This window comes from Acipenser ruthenus, unplaced genomic scaffold, assembly GCF_902713425.1.
Source record: "Acipenser ruthenus unplaced genomic scaffold, fAciRut3.2 maternal haplotype, whole genome shotgun sequence".
NCBI lineage: Eukaryota > Metazoa > Chordata > Actinopteri > Acipenseriformes > Acipenseridae > Acipenser > Acipenser ruthenus.
The window spans coordinates 205,400-222,500 of record NW_026707499.1 but is presented as its reverse complement, the minus strand read 5'-3'; the positions used below and the strand labels follow the sequence as shown (position 1 = coordinate 222,500).

General features: G+C 38.5%; 1 long non-coding RNA gene across 1 annotated transcript in view; it reads left to right on the top strand.

Annotated features, from left to right (window-relative positions):
• The window catches only part of LOC131727471 (uncharacterized), a 54,134-nt gene extending 42,007 nt beyond the window's left edge, over positions 1 to 12,127 (top strand). Inside the window, exon 3 of the long non-coding RNA XR_009322184.1 lies at positions 10,039 to 12,127. This is a non-coding gene — a long non-coding RNA (uncharacterized LOC131727471). The remainder of the gene's footprint in view (positions 1 to 10,038) is intronic.
• The last annotated feature ends 4,974 nt before the right edge of the window (positions 12,128 to 17,101 follow it).

Below are 17,101 nucleotides of genomic sequence, written 5' to 3'. Positions count from 1 at the left end.
TTTGCTAATATTCTCATGACAACAACAGAGTAGTTTCTTAGTTAAAACAAAGAAACATGTTAATTGTGAATTGGGTGTAAGTGTTTTTGCTAGATAAAATGATCATTCGATTTCATTCTTTACACCTTCATAAAAGTGTATGTTTGTTTACTTTCACAAACGCTGAATGGAACTCTCCCTGAGGGCTTCAGCTACCCATTTTACAGTGTCCATTCTGCAGCAGGACTGGTAACATCACTACATTTAAAAACAGTAGCATTTAAGTACAGCATAGAAGGTTTTGAGTTAAGTGCATGGTAAAAAATATGTACTGTGGATTTTTAAAGAAAAAAAGGGGGTTAAATCGTACAGAGGATACCTGTATAAAACTGGTCTATGCTTAATGGCAAGGATGTTTCTGCTAATTGCTAAGCTATCAGCTTTATATAAGGAGAGAGAAGACAAGCACTGTGCAATATAATATGTGGTTTGTATCTGAGGTTACATGTGGTGTCCCACAGGGTTCTGTTCTTAGTCCAATTTTGTTTTTCTTGTGTATATATCCTTGGGCAATGTTGTTTATAGACATGAGGTATGTTTTTAATGTTATGTTGATGATATTCAATTATATTTATATCTGAAACCGGCCGACACCTCAAGTAAAAATATTCTAACTATCTGTCTGGATGACATTTTAGATGTCAATAAAACATTTTAATGTTAATCTCAAATAAAACCAAGATGATGCTTTTGGGATCACAGAATCAACTGCATAATGTAAATCGATGTTTGATTTCACATTTGGTTGAAGGCTAAAATGAGAAATGTGGGTGTCATTTTTGATCCAGATCTTTTATTCGAGCCACACATTAGGAATGTTACTAAAGTGTCTTTTCTCATTTTCTCATTTAAGAAATATTATTATTTATTTCTTAGCAGACACCCTTATCCAGGACGACTTACAGTTGCTACAAGATATCACATTATTTTTTACATATAATTACATATTTTTTTTACACATTATTTTTCCATACAATTACCCATTTATACCTTTGGGTTTTTACTGGAGCAATCTAGGTAAAGTACCTTGCTCAAGGGTACAGCAGCAGTGTCCCCCACCTGGGATTGAACCCACGACCCTCTGGTCAAGAGTCCAGAGCCCTAACCACTACTCCACACTGCTGTCAAACTAAGACATTCGCTGCCAGATGCTGAGAGACTGCTGCACGCTTTTATAATATCTTGTGTTGATTATTGCACTGCTCTTTTCTCTGGCATTCAAGTTGTGTTACATCTCGATTGCACCCTGTGCAAAATGCTGCTGCCAGAGTTTTAACAAGAACAAATAACCTGAATTAGCTGCCTTGCATTGGCTTCCGGTACGGTTCAGGATTGTTTTAAGGTATGAAAATTGTTTTGTATACTGTTTTTGTAATCTCTAAAGTGCTTATCCAATTAACTGCCCAGGTAAAGAGAAGATTGAGAAAATAAGCACCGGGTGCTATTTCAAGCAAATACAGTATTATCATTCAACTGATTTTAGGAGTGTGGCAAAGTGGCTGATTATGTACAGGTGCAGGAGTGATGCAGTGCGCAGTGAACAAACAGAGAATTGTAATCCATTTGGAAACAGGTTTTATTGATTATAATCCCTGTCTGGTGACCAAACAAAAACTCCAGACAATACACAACAGTGTGTAATGCACTGGAAGTAAAGAAACGGGTTACAGTCCCAAATAATAAACACACGTATCTTTCCCACAATGTACAAAATACGGTCACCAGTTGGGTGCGTGCAGTAGTGCTCGTGGTGGGTGATACAAGTTTATTCGTGACAAAAGTGAAGTGCTGTTCCGGGTTTTGTGCTGGCCCTTGGAATGTAATAGCCATCTAATAATTACAAACAAACAATTATAGACAAACAAAACAAAACACTCATGGTACTTTTATCACTGGGTCTCTCACAGGTCCTTACAGTTTAAAGATTCAAACCAAACGAAGGAACAGATTGCAATTCTCCGTCCCATTTTATGCTGTCACACAGCCGCCTCTCCAATTTGCGGCTGCCACGTCGTTTCCCTTCCTGGTCAATGCGTTCTTGCAACAGAGTCTCGCCTTCATCCAGACTGGCCAACTTCCCGACCCTGGGAAAGAACTGTCAGACCAGCCCGTCCAAAGGACTCTGTTTTCAGTGCTTAGAGCCCTCACAGGTCGGGAGGGAGATTTACAACCAAGAATCATTGTATTTTTGTCACAAGGAGTCATTGCGGTCAATTGTACATGACTGTGGAGTTTGTCTTACGACTCCAGAGCAGCAGATTTGCCCCAGTAGTGCTGAGGGGCAAGGATTGAATGTCTAATAAGAGGAAGCTGGCCTTAGGAGATGGGGTGGAGCTGAAGTGAACAAGATCGCTTCCTGCAGGATACCTCCTGTCTATATTTGAAAATCTCAGAAGGAAGGAACTGGAAGGGAAGTGTCTCCCCCTTGTAGGAACTCATTACTGGGGAGAGCTGTCTGCGGGGGCAGAGGCAGTGGGAGGAGTCAAGGTCATTTACAGGAACTCCTCTTGTGTAAGCCATAAAATATTTACAGTGGAAGCTTTCTCAGTATTGCTAAATGAAGTTGCTTCAGGCATGTCGTTCCTGTCACTTTCGGCATGAAACAATGCAACATGTTCTGCTTCAAAAAATGTTATAATTTAGAACAGATTATATTTCATATAATCTTTATGAAAAAAAACAAACATCTATTGTATGAAAATATAACTTTTGTTCTTTTGCAGATGTGGTAGGCACATTTATTCAGGTTTGTATTTAAGGCCAGTTTCAAAATGGATCCAAATCAGCAAATGAACATAATAATTTCAGCTTTATGACCGTATGACCAGTTTTACACTGGTACAACAGTAAAAAAAAAAAAACCACAAATAAAATAGGGCAGCATATTTGTATACTTTGGTAAAGCCATGTTCACAGTGCCATTCTGCCAAACACATGGCTTCTAGTTTGGCATACATTCTTGTAGCATTAGGAGACACGGTTATAAAAAAGGGATTGGAAAGTACAGTTGCATGCTAGCAGACACGTTAAATCATGTTGTTTACGACGGATGACAAGTTATGAGTGTTGTGGTGAAACAAACCATTTATTGAACAGCCGCACTCAGCATGTTCAAAATCTAAGTTAATTGCTACAAATATGTCACCATTACATTGGAAAAGTAAAGTATATTACAACACATTGTTTGGTCAACTTGACAACATTTAGTTTGTTTCTAGATACTAGATAACTTTGAGTCAGACTTTGTTTTCAGAGAAGGCTAAGGGCTGTTTCACACTGGATCCGTTTCTCAATCTACTGAGTACATGTATAATACACTTACAAGTGTAGTGAGTACACTTCTGTTCTTGTAAGTGTACTGACAAAGTTTGCCCTTCACACTTGCAACTACATTAGTTCTGAGAATACAAAACCATCTTGTAAAGCCAGTATTTTATGTTTACCGTTCACATCATATAGTTGATGGCAATTTAATGTAAAATATATACTTCTCTTTGCCATGCTCTGTTACCACTTCACTATAGTAAATATGTATGATACAGAAAAATCCCGGGACCCCCTCCCCAACAAGGGGATTCTAGGGATATAGGGAGGGTGTTTGTCCATCCGTCCATCTCTCCATCTATATGTCACATTTGCCAATACATATTTGCTAACATCTGGAGAAATAGCTAAACATTTCATTGCTTATTCTAATGCTATTGTACTATTCTATTCTGTATATATTTTTCTTTTCATGTCATGGTCATAAACTTTTTCATCATGTGCTGACTCTAATTTTATATTTACATCTGTGGTGGTGGGTGTATGTTACAGGCATATTGGTTATTCCAGGAAATGGTGAGGTTCTGCAAATACTAAGAAAGAAATTAATTTGGCTGCATTCCAAAATTCTGTTAACTTCCATGATTACAGATCCATTTTGATAAAAATAACTTGACAAAGCCATTTTGAAAGGATTGTTTTTATTTGATAAAGGGTAGATTCAAACATGGTAAGAGTACTGTTTAGTTCTTCCAACATTAGATTGCCTATTTGAAGCCTAAAGGCACGAGTGAGATTGTTTCTCAATAATTCTTATTATTTTAAATAATGGCACTGCTATCTTTATGGTGTACCAAATAACAACTTTGAAAACCTGTGTACAGTCATAGAAGTCAACTTTTATTTAAAATGCCAAAAATCACCAGTTATCTCTGTCACTTATGTACATTTTTTGTATGCTGGTACTTTTTAAAAAAACATTCTAAGGATGCCAGCGCTATAAGTAAGAAATGTAATTCTAGAGTCAGCGGAAGCTGCACTAAACTGACTTTTTATTAAAAACAAGGAAACAGTAAATGAATGCTCAAATAATTGTTAAAAAAACAAGAGGACATACTGTATAAAGTCAGACAGCAATCTCCCTCGCTAGTATACCTCAACTCTGCTGTCTCAAGAGGACATACTTTATAAAGTGTACTTGGAGACAGCAAACTCCCTCGCTAGTATGCCTCAACTCTGCAGTCTTTATCCACAAGGAAGTATGTTATCTCAGTGTACACTCAGTGTTCCCTCTACAGTAATCCGTTGTGTATCCGCTAGGGATGTGCTTTTAGTAATTTTTTATGAACGTTTAAACTCTTTGCAATGTCAGCGTTTAAACGTTTAAATCATATCTACATACACTCTCTTACTAAACATAAACGTCCATTCGGTCCAAAAGCTTACAGAACAATTTCAAGTGAAAAAAGCCTTCCACCTATGGGAAGATTGGGGAATGGGGTCCACGAGTCTGTGGTAATTGTAACTTTTTCTCCCTTTTGAAAGTTTGGGGTGGGCAAACTACGGCCCGCGGGCCAAATCCGGCCCGCGAGAGCTTTTCATCCGGCCCACGAGCTTCCTTGTGTTTTAACAATAAAAGTACTAGATTACTATAAATAGTACAAATATAAAAATCCATTAAATCGATCCATGTTATTGATTGATTTGGGTTAGAAATAACTAATTTACTAGGCTAATTCACAACCGACACAGACAGAGTTTGCATTGCCAAAAACAAAGCGCTTTGCAACGTCTCACGTGGGGCGCAGTGTATGACGTTTATTCATCTTTGCTACAGTGCATGCAAGCTTGCAAAACAGCCGTTTGAATTGCAGCAGCTAGGTTTTTGTTTTTATGCTTTCTGAAGAAAAATGAGCACTTCAAAGAGAAGAAAAGTGGACAGTGAGTGTCGAGTTTTCAAAAAAGAGTGGATTGAGAAATATTTTTTCACAAACGTCGACTCGAAGGCTGTATGCCTGATTTGTCAAGAGAGCATCGCTGTGTTCAAGGAGTACAATTTGAATCGCCATTTTACAGCGAAACATCCTAATTATGGCAGCAACTTAACAACAGAAGAAAAGTCAAGAAAAGCTCAGAAACTCGCTTCTAATTTAAATCTCTTTGTGCGACAAGCTGCAGTTCAGGAAGCCACTACGAAGGCAAGTTATGTTTTGGCATTCAAGATAGCTAAACAAAATAAGCCGTTTGCTGAAGGGGAGTTTTTGAAACAATGCATGGTCGATGTTGCTGGCATGCTGTGTCCTTAATACAAAAATACGTTTGAGAATATTAGTTTGTCACGAAGAACTGTTGCTCGCCGTATTGAAGTAATTGATGAAGACTTGGCCTCTCAGTTGAACAGGAAAACACAGTGCTTCACGCTGTTTTCGTTAGCTCTTGATGATAGTACTGACATAAAGGACACAGCGCAGCTCTTGATTTTTGTGAGAGGAATTAACAACAAATTTGAAATCACAGAGGAATTTTTATCTATGGAATCAATGAAAGGCACAACAAAGGGATTGGATTTGTATGAGAGGGTGTCTGGTTGCCTTGAACGTCTGAAGCTCCCCTGGAGTAAACTCGCAAACGTGACCACAGATGGATCGCCAAATTTAACTGGGAAAAAAGTAGGACTTTTAAAAAGAATTGAGGACAAAGTAAAAGATGTAGATTCTGAGAAAGAAATCATTTTTCTGCACTGCATCATACATCAGGAGGCACTCTGCAAAAATGTTCTGGACATAGATCATGTTGTTCACACAGCAGCTTAATCATCGGCAATTCATTTCCCTTCTTGAGGACACTGATGCTGAACACCAGGACTTACTTTATCATACGAATGTCCGCTGGCTCAGTTTAGGAAAGGTGTTGCAGCGAGTGTGGGAACTCAGAGATGAAATTAACATTTTCTTGGAAATGCAAGGGAAAGAAAACGATTTCCCGGAATTAAGGAATTCAAACTGGGTGTGTGACCTCGCTTTTGGTGTGGATATCATGGCACATTTAAATGAACTTAATGTGAAGCTGCAGGGCAAGGATGTGTTTGTTCATGAATTGTATTCCAATGTGAAAGCTTTCAAAGTCAAGCTCATTTTGTTTTCAAAACAAATGAAGAGCAAACTGTTCGCTCACTTTCCAACACTTAAACGTTTGGAAGTGTCGTCGGAGCAGACAGACAGGTACAGCAACATTCTGAGTGACCTGCATGGAGAATTTTCTCGTCGATTCTCTGACTTTGAGAAGATCGAGAAGACACTGGAGCTGGTGTCATGCCCACTTTCATTTGACTACGAGAAAGCACCAGAAGAATTACAACTGGAGCTCATCGAACTCCAGTGCGACTCCACTGTGAAGGAAAAGTACCATTCACAAACAGTGGACAAGTTTCATGCCTCTTTGAATGAAACAAAGTTCCCAAATATCCGCAACGTAGCCCAGACAATTCTTGTGTTGTTCGCCTCCACCTATGTGTGCGAACAAACATTTTCACTACTGAATTTCAACAAATCTCGCTACAGATCCCAGTTAACTGACCAGCATCTCAGCTCTGTTTTGCGGATTTCAACAAGGACAGCACCAGACTTTGATGCTATCGTAAAGAAGGGCGACCAACTGCATTGTTCACATTAACAGCAAAGAGAGCGAAAAAAAGGGGGTATGTTTTGTTTCCTTTTTTCTTGTAATGCATTTTTATGATGATATATCTATAATAATAATAAGGTCGTATGTTTCCCCCAATATCTATCTTTATTTTAATACCTGTTCTTCAGAGTTAAATCAATTAACAACAACATTGCTTTGTGGTTTACTTTTAAGCTAAAATTGTTTGAATATGTTTGGTCATTGCAACAGTTTAATAAAGAAACATTGATGGTTCAAAAAAGCTCATTATAGCAATAAACAGGAAAACTACCAAACGTATGTAGTGCAGTACACTGAGAATTGTGAGCGATGCACACAATTTGTGTTGAGACAGGGGCAACATAACTGAGCACGTAAAATCAAAAGACAAATCAATGATGCAATTTTATGATGATTTTACCACAAAATTGTTTTGTGTCTGTTTGAACATGATTGGTTTGTTTGTTAAGTATACATTTATATGGCCCGCCATACAATTTCCATACCCTGATGTGGCCCTCAGTCCTAAAACTTTGCCCACCCCTGTATTAACAGCTGCAGCACGATTTTCTTTAAGTTTTTCCAGTCTCTCTGTTTTTGTTTTATGGGTCAGCACAGTATTGGTATAATCTTACATCGATTTCTAAACTGCATCATTCACGATTCACACGCACTGTCCTCATAGGGGATAACGTGATCACGCCCAATGTTCAGCCAAATCTATAGTAAATGTTGTTATGGATGTTTGCTTTTTATTGTCATCAGTAGCTCCATCCACAGTAATTCTGAATGTTTTCATTTCAAAATGTGAAGCATTGAACTTGTGTTTTTGTGGTACGGCAATTTTGTTTGGCATAATTATTTACATACCACGGTTTTCTCATCTGGCTCCTCAAAATACTTCCAAACGTGGCTTACTTTGTTTAGAGATGCCATTTTAAATATAGAACAAACCTCAGAAAAAAACGCTTATCATTAACGTTATTTAACCCCGCCGTGGAATTGATACCATTCCACGCCTACTACAGGCATAAACACACACAGTGCACCAATGAAGCGCCAGATCGACCGAGGATAAAACCCGCCCCAGTGTCACTCTTTATGTTGCATCAATTAGAAAAGCTACTTGGAGGCAATTTACAAACCCCTTCCTTTTTATAATATCCGCCCTTACTGTGGCACTAGAGCAGTCTGATACGCGACGGACTACTGATGATAAATTACTAAAATGTAATGCATAAAAAATATGTGTTTGGTGACATTTGTCACGTGACCGGTTATACATCTAGCATACTATTAAAGGTTTTACCACTTCTTTAGAGTTTATACGTTTTAAATGTTTAAAATTCCCATCCCTAGTATCCGCCCTAACCGTTTATCCTCCATGATCAACCTCTTCAGCAACGTTAGTTTATTATAGAACAGAGAAAAATAGTTCAGATATTGTAGATCCTACCAAAGTTTTCGTACACTGTGTTGTATGTGCACCGTGCGCTGCCATTGCTGGTAGTGTCACATGAGCTGTTCAGTGTGTTGATATGTAAATGAATCCTGTTTGCCTGCGGGGTGTATCAACTTCAACCTCCATCTCGATCTCCTGCTTATGACAGCAGTGAAAGCACGCACCCACACGGCAGACAGCTGTTTTGTCACAAACATTAATACCCTGTATCTTTCTAAACAAGTGATTTAGGGGAGCTCCCCATTAAAAGCTGAATCTCAAAACAATAATTGTGTGAATATAGTAATTATTACATCTGTGCATAATGTTATTTAAAACAGGAATTCATCCGACTTTTTACATGTACACCCTTACTCTGGTCCCACCGCAGTCGGATATGCGATGGATTATTATAGTTATTCATTTTTTTTATTTTGGAGTTGATTCAAAATACAGAATAGTGACCACATGTTTGCAGTCTGAAAACAATGTTCCATCTAGATGATGACTGAAACAAAATGTAACAAATTTTCAAGTCTGACGCGAATAGAAATAGAACATGGGTTTTGCTATTTTAAGCTCATTGGTACCTGAAGTACAATTTGTTTTGTTTTAACCTTTTATACTGTATCCCAAGAGAGGAAGGAAAGACTTTAGACCAGCCAGAAGTTTCCAGCTATTCATGCAGCCTGGATATAGGAATAGCAAAGAGTTATCTGAAGTGTCAAAAACAGTGACTTGTGTATGTGCTGGAGAAACATAAGGAGGATGGTGATTTCTGCTGTTAACACAAACTTGTTTTGGTATTGAATTGTCACTGGTGCTTTCCTGTTTTGGAAGTACATTGTTATTGGTATGTGTTTATGTAAGTCATTGGAGTTTTAAAACAAACTGTTAATACATGTTGTAACTGTTAATATAATTGTAAGTCAGGCTTACCAACACTTGTGGGTTAGGTTTGTTTTCATAAACAAGAGTACAAATAAAATGTTTTTGTTTGGGTTTTTTTTTTAAAGAGCAAGTACTGTAGCATCAAATGATCTTTTTTTTTTTTTCAATCTTTCTGAGGGGTTCTTTTTGAAAATACTTAAATATTGTGTTTTGTTTATTTTTTTGATAAGCCTTTGTTTAAGGTGCTATGAGATCTGGAGCAACTGTAGTCTTCATATCTAGTTTCCTGCCATAGACATATGCAGTGTTGGTTTGACAGTGTCTTTATAGCAAGCGTCATCACTGTCAAGTGCACAGAAGCGTAATTGATCTTTAAACAGTAGTGCTCTTTATTTGCACTTACAGTCTAAGGTATTAAGTAGTCAGCATCTCTGGTTATAGAACATTGAAGACCTAGTTGAAACGTTTGTCTTGTCTTTCTTTTAGTATTGCTACCACCATTGAGTGTTTTACTTACAGTACCTTGAACACATTGAGAAAGATATTTTTTTGTTTTATTTTTCTAAGTTTATTTTATTATACAGTAATACTAACAAAAATACATGATTTCCATTACACAAGTAGGTGTTAAAACTTCATGCTGATATTGGACTCTCCAAGATAAGCACCAACTAAGACATAGCTCCTTTTATTGTAAACTAATGTGATCCATCTGCGTTTCCTTCCATCTGATGATGTAGATATCCTTAAGCCTGGTGTTGATGACTGAAGTATAATGCTGGCTCCAGGGATCAGCCTATTTTGCCTTTCTGGTGCATCAGCACACAACGGCTGCAATGCTGGCTCCAGGGGTCAACCACAGTGCGGCCTCCCTAGCACATCGGCATGACAACCGTCTGGACTGAGCTGAGTAGAGTACTTCTCTGGGGTCTTCAAGTGGGCACAAGAATGTAATTCAGCTCCAATCAGAGCTAGGCAGCCTCGGGGGAGCACAAAGTTGACATGTTGCTGGATCCCTGGGAAGGAGTGACTCAAGCTGCTGGTTCACGCGGGGCAAAAGGCCACTGCAGGATGTAACAGTTAATTAAACTTTTTTTTAACAATTAATTTAAAAAAAACAAAAAACTAACTATTACAGCGTAAATGTGATATTGCATAAATTGTATAAAACACACTAATTAGCGAAAATTATATAGTCATAAGCAGCAAGTACTTATCTGATACCCGGCTCCCCGGTCAGTCTTGAAAGAAAAAACAGGTCGCTGAGATCTGTGCGCTCAGTTTGAGTTTGAAATCCCAGTTACACAGACAAAATTATCTGTTGTAAGTGAAGACAGTAATGAGGGTTATGTTTTAGATGTAGAACGTTAAAGTGGAATTGTAACGGGGTATATGTGTGTGGGTCATCACTGAATAATAATGAGGTAGACGCAGAGCATTGGGTGTTGACACGGCACACAGCTTTTATTTAACACAAAGGCTGTCACTAGGGTACCAGAAATGGTAGCCCTAGTGTCAGATTTAATAAAGAAAACAAAATAAAGCTAAAAATAAAGGTTTGCCACACAAAGCGAGTGCTAGTCTCACTAAAAGAGACGTCCCGCTCCCGGAACCACCTACGCTATGTAAACCCTCTATCTCCATACTGTTTGGGATTAACATCCTCTACATTAACCTACTACTGTTGCTTCCAAGTCCCGGCCTCCCAGCGACTTCGGGTCGTTGCGATGGTCCTGGCTCAGCAGAGCCTTCACAGGCAACGTCTTGCAGTTGAAGGTTTCTGTAGTAGTTATCCTGAATGTGAACAAAGCTCCTCTCTGTGTAGCATGGTGGTGCAGTCGCCTCGAGCTGTGGCACAGATGCCTTTTGAGCTGCGCGCACCCTCCCCGTGCATGGTCCCCCAGCTAATCTGGACCTCCCGATCAGCTCAGGGCCGGGCGAGCCTAACTGCGCAATTAGTTGCCTAGCAACACGTCTCCTGTTCCGTATCCCAGCTGCACTCATTTGCGCAAGAACCAGCGACATGTCACATACCCTCCCCCTCAGAATGGCACCACCGGTACATTCAACTTTCTTCAGCTGGTTCCTCTTCAGTTTGGGTGGTCAACGGGTGATGGAAGGTCCAGACACGACGGTGGGTTGTCTGGAAGCACAGGCCGAGGGAGCTGACCCATGGGTGCAGGACTGGGAATGCAGGCTTCTCCCCTTCCTCGCTCTCGGGGACGGCAGCTCCTCCTCAGGTTGTCGGGACAGTAGCCCCTCCTTCTTTGGCCCTTGGGACAGCCGCTACTCCTTCTTGGACCATAAGTCCTCCTCTGGCTCTTGACAGGGAGACAGCCACTCTGGCCTTTGAGCACAGTAACTCCTCCCCCTCCAGCGTTCGGGACTCCAGCTCCTCCCCCTCTGGCTTTTTACCCGGAGTTTAAGAAGTACTCAGGCAAAATGTCAATGAGTTGTAAGCTTGTTTGAATAATGGTTAAATTAATGAAATGCAAAAGCTAAGATGTACTAAGTGATGATGAAATTGCTGCTGTTCCTGAACCTGTCCAGAAGAAATGTGAAATAAAAATTAGAAGAGGGTATGTTCATGAGGAAGTGAATTTGTAATTCTAAAAGCTTTCTTTTTTTTTACATTATGTTAATGTATAATTGTATTACTTTTCTTTAACAATATGAAATTCTACGCTGAAATCGTAAGCCCTTTTCTAAACACTTGCTTGGAGCAGGTTTGGATAACCCTTTTTGTATACAGTAAGGCTGCAACATCTAGAGGAAAAGGAAGTGGACGATGACAACAGTGAATACGTCACTGATTTCATTTTTCCGTTAACGGCCGGTCAGCTCTACTGCAGTGTGTAATCACTTTAAAAAAAAAAAGGCAGAGTATACACCGTGCTCATAGCACTGCTGCTGTGGTTAATGTGGTTGAGCACAATGTGTAGGAGGAGAGCTGATGTGCTGAAGACAAAAGCACATGCACACACATTGTATGGTAAACTGCATGCAACATGCACACATTTACATTTGTACATGAAGTACACCATAATAAAGGTTGTGCTTTACAAGGGCAATATGCACAATTTAATAATTTTTTTAACTGACAACACAGTCATGTGGTAGTACAGATTTTGTTATTATCATGGCACGACAAGTACACAAACGTGCTATTTGTGTGGCATTCAAAAGCTTAAGGATGTATTATTTTTAGATTGTAGAAAGTGGATTCATACCAACCATAAACCCCATTTATTCATCATTCATGAACCATTTTGTGTACTGTAAGTGACTCGGTAATACTTATGGTCATGCATTGTGACTAACTTCCACAGTTCCAGTCATGAATTTTACTACAACAGCAGTGCCATGATTCTATTAACGACTGAAAAACACTGCTGCCTTTCAATTTCTTTTCACACCGGATGAAGAGAGATTTGTATCTTCAAAGAAATGTGTGTACTTTCAGTTCTAAAAGGTTATCTTGCTTTTTACATTTGACTTCGTCATTAGCCTATGCATTTCTGTTCATGATGTACTTAAAACATGCTGTATGAGAATGTACAAATCATGTAATTTGAATTACATTGTATAAGCTTGGTTGTATAACCAAGTACTATGCTACAAAAAAGAGCTATTCATGAATATCAAATAAATATATTTTTTATGAACAACAAGCACTGGGTCAAAAGAGGGACTCATCAAATGGAAAAAGTGTAATCAAGTTTTTACTTCTCGGGTGGCTTCATTTTCGGAATAGTGAGCAGTAGGTTTTACGGATTTAATAATCTATCTATTCCCTGTCAAAATGAACTACGACAGCAAACTATAGGATAGAATAGCAGGCTATTGACTAGCTAATCTTATATTTGATACTGACATGAAAACTAACTATAGAAAATCATTGTGCTCTATGCAACATGCATTTGCATGTGACTCTAACCACATGAGCACGTCGTTACTATCAGTATGTGTAACCACAGCTTAAGGCACATTACAATAACCTGTAAACATTAACTTATAAATTGTATTCAATAGAAAAGCACCTCATGGAGGGCCTGGTGAGTCATGTGAACATTGTATCTATTGCTGAAACCAAGTTGCTGAAGACAGGGAGTGCTGCGTTGGCCTTTGCGTTCCCAAAGGGCTAGGAAGGGAAATGAGATGGGGCTAATTTGTTTCATCTACTGGTGTTATTACATTTCCCTTAACGTAATGGCTTACATGTGTTAAGTCAATTTCTGCAACACCCTTATACTAAGGTGTTTTATGCAGTTGGACACAGTAACTTGATAACATTTGTGGTAGAAGAGGCAATTAGTTTGACAAATCTGCCTCAACTTCATTCATTAATGTACAGAGGAAAAATGTTTACAACAGAGCTGTACTATTTCATCATGCTTTTATAGCCAAATTGCTGTTTTATTTTATTGTACATTTCCAGAGTTAAGGGTTTTCCAGTGCAGCCCCAATAAATAAGACTTGGGTGTTATTGCATGTTCACTGTTCTTTTCAGTATGAATAGCATACCTCACAGTTCATTTAAAAGAATAAAGCTGGCCTGCAGATTGGCAGATACATTTCTCAGGCAGGAAGTGAGCTCATTAAATGAGCCAGGCAGCAGCTAGAGTGTACTTTACACCCAACACACTTTATTGCAACTGTTTGACATTCTCATTGCATCCTCTCTGAGCTTGTTTTCCCTTAGGCCTCTGTAACTTGAGATTTCCGAGATACAGCTGCAGGAAGTGGTGATTACTTAGCTTTATAAGATAATGCTAGTTGTGCTTGAAATGGAGTTGCGGCAGAAAACTGGAAAGCTAAAAAAAATGTGTATTATAATGTTATGTATTTTCACTTTAAAACATGATATCTGGTACTATAATAGGTTAAAAAAATCTTGGTGTGCCGGCGTTACTTTGACTGTTTTGCACTTTTATGGTAATTTCACCTGGAGTGAGATTGTCCCCACCACTTTGGGCCTTCTTTCTTATCAGTAACCAAACAACTGCTTCCCTTGATCCCACAGACAAGGAAGTGACACAGTAACAGAATTCCTGGAAGACAAGGGAAACTGAGAACGTTCTTTTACCTATTGTAAAACCAGATGTCATGTATTAAAATGAAAACACATGCTTGTGATATCGTGTGTTTCAAATTTCAGATCTGTAGTACTGTATATACAGTAGTGAATGCAAGTGCACACCTTACATTTAACTATTTTAGTTTTAAGAGTTTTTAAATAGTTGTTCAAACACAAAACAGCTTTCATAATTTCAGTGCCAGCTTATCTTTCTTTTTTCTGAAATACTCTTCCGCCAATGCAAAACAGTGTATATGCTTTAGAGGCTACACATTGGCTGGAAGAACTTGATATATTGCTTTTGACTGAAGTAATTCACTTTTTTATACTGCAATTTTTATGTATTCTTTAAAGGAAAACTACAAAAAACACATGTACTTACTATATATGTTTTGTAAACTTTGGTAAAAAGTTGATATTTGGAATCACTGTTTCCCTAGTACAGTAATATGTGTCTTTTAATTTGTTTTTTGTCCAAACATGTTGCCTACAGCAGTTTAACTTCTCCCCAGTCTCAGTGCATCAACTGAACCAAAGATATATAATAGAAAAATATTTGGCTCAATTCAGATGAACAAAGAGGCAGTCATGCAGAATGTCACTCATAGCAGTCAACCTGAACAAAACTCCTCACTGCATTATAATAGCACTGATGTCTAGAATTACTTTACTGTATATTCTTAAACAGGGAACTTTAAAATATGAACCTAGTTTTTTTTTGCCAAGATCCAACACAACCACCCTCAGTCACGGTTTCAGAGCCTGCAGTTTGGCTGAATTTGATGGGGACTTACAGGTGCTTTGTTGCAGCCAATCCAATTGAGATTTCAATTGTATAGAGTTCTGTATAATTTCTGTTAATAGTTGAGAAATAAATAATTATGAAAAATCCTGAAGTCCTTAACTTCCGCTAATGGTGGTAAGAATTCAGCTTTAAAAGCTTTGATCTTCAGAGCCCCCCAGATCCTTATTCTAACCACTTGGCCAAGGGACCTTGTTTAGTTAATTGCAGTGTTTCATTTATCCAGGCCATTTTACAAGGAGCCTTATTTTATGTTCTTGATCTTTACAGTCCCAGTTTCCCATTGTTTCAGTCCTCTTGGCCATAAGAGAAATTCTGTTCAGTTTGTAGAAAGCAACTGGAGGAGAGCTCCGCCTTGCGTTGTGAAGGTACAGTTGATATTCATCATCAATGAGGTGTCATTTCATCTTACGTGGGGCAAACTTCAGAGAATTAATAGCTGACAAGTCACAGATTTTGTTGACAAACTCATGCAGAAAGCATTTAGAAGACTTCATACTGTAGACTGACTATATGTAATCAGATACAACAGTAAAGGGAGAATTGGCAAGCAAATTCTCTTATAAGCTTATAAAAAAATGTGTGGGTGATTATTTTGTAGAATTGCATGGAGACAAACAAATTAATCCACAATTCAGAAAGTTCACCTTGATTTTCTCATAGAGGAGACACATGTAGTACACACTCATTGGGTAGGGTAGGGTACTGTCTCAAAACTGTTTTCCTCCTGTATAGAGTTAGTGTAACTGCTCTTGTTTCATTTATAATGACTAACAGTGTTCTTGAAACTGAACCAATCTTGTCAAAATATGTGATTGTATAATATATATATATATATATATATATATATATATATATATATATATATATATATATATATATATACAGACGTGCTCAAATTTGTTGGTACCCCTCCACAAAAAACAAAGAATGCACAATTTTCTCTGAAATAACTTGAAACTGACAAAAGTAATTGGCATCCACCATTGTTTATTCCACATTTTTATTAGAAATCAGACTTTGCTTTTGATTTTTTATTCAACATAATATTGTAAATAATAAAACAAATGAAAATGGCATGGACAAAAATGATGGGACCGCTAACCTAATATTTTGTTGCACAACCTTTAGAGGCAATCACTGCAATCAAACGTTTTCTGTAGCTCTCAATGAGACTTCTGCACCTGTTAACAGGTAGTTTGGCCCACTCTTCCTGAGCAAACTGCTCCAGCTGTCTCAGGTTTGATGGGTGCCTTCTCCAGACTGCAAGTTTCAGCTCTTTCCATAGATGTTCGATAGGATTCAGATCAGGACTCATAGAAGGCCACTTCAGAATAGTCCAATGTTTTGTTCTTATCCATTCTTGGGTGCTTTTAGCTGTGTGTTTTGGGTCATTATCCTGTTGGAGGACCCATGACCTGCGACTGAGACAGAGCTTCCTGACACTGAGCAGTACGTTTCACTCTAGAATGCATTGATAGTCTTGAGATTTCATTGTGCCCTGCACAGATTCAAGGCACCCTGTGCCAGGCGCAGCAAAGCAGCCCCAAAACATAACCGAGCCTCCTCCATGTTTCACTGTAGGTATGGTGTTCTTTTCTTTGAAAGCTTCATTTTTTCGTCTGTGAACATAGAGCTGATGTGACTTGCCAAAAAGCTCCAGTTTTGACTCATCTGTCCAAAGGACATTCTCCCAGAAGGATTGTGGCTTGTCAATATGCATTTTAGCAAATTACAGTCTGGCTTTTTTATGTTTTTCTTTCAAAAGTGGAGTCCTCCTGGGTCTTCTTCCATGGAGCCCACTTTCGCTCAAAAAGCGACGGATGGTGCGATCAGAAACTGACGTACCGTCACCTTGGAGTTCAGCTTGTATCTCTTTGGCAGTTATCCTTGGTTCTTTTTCTACCATTCGCACTATCCTTCT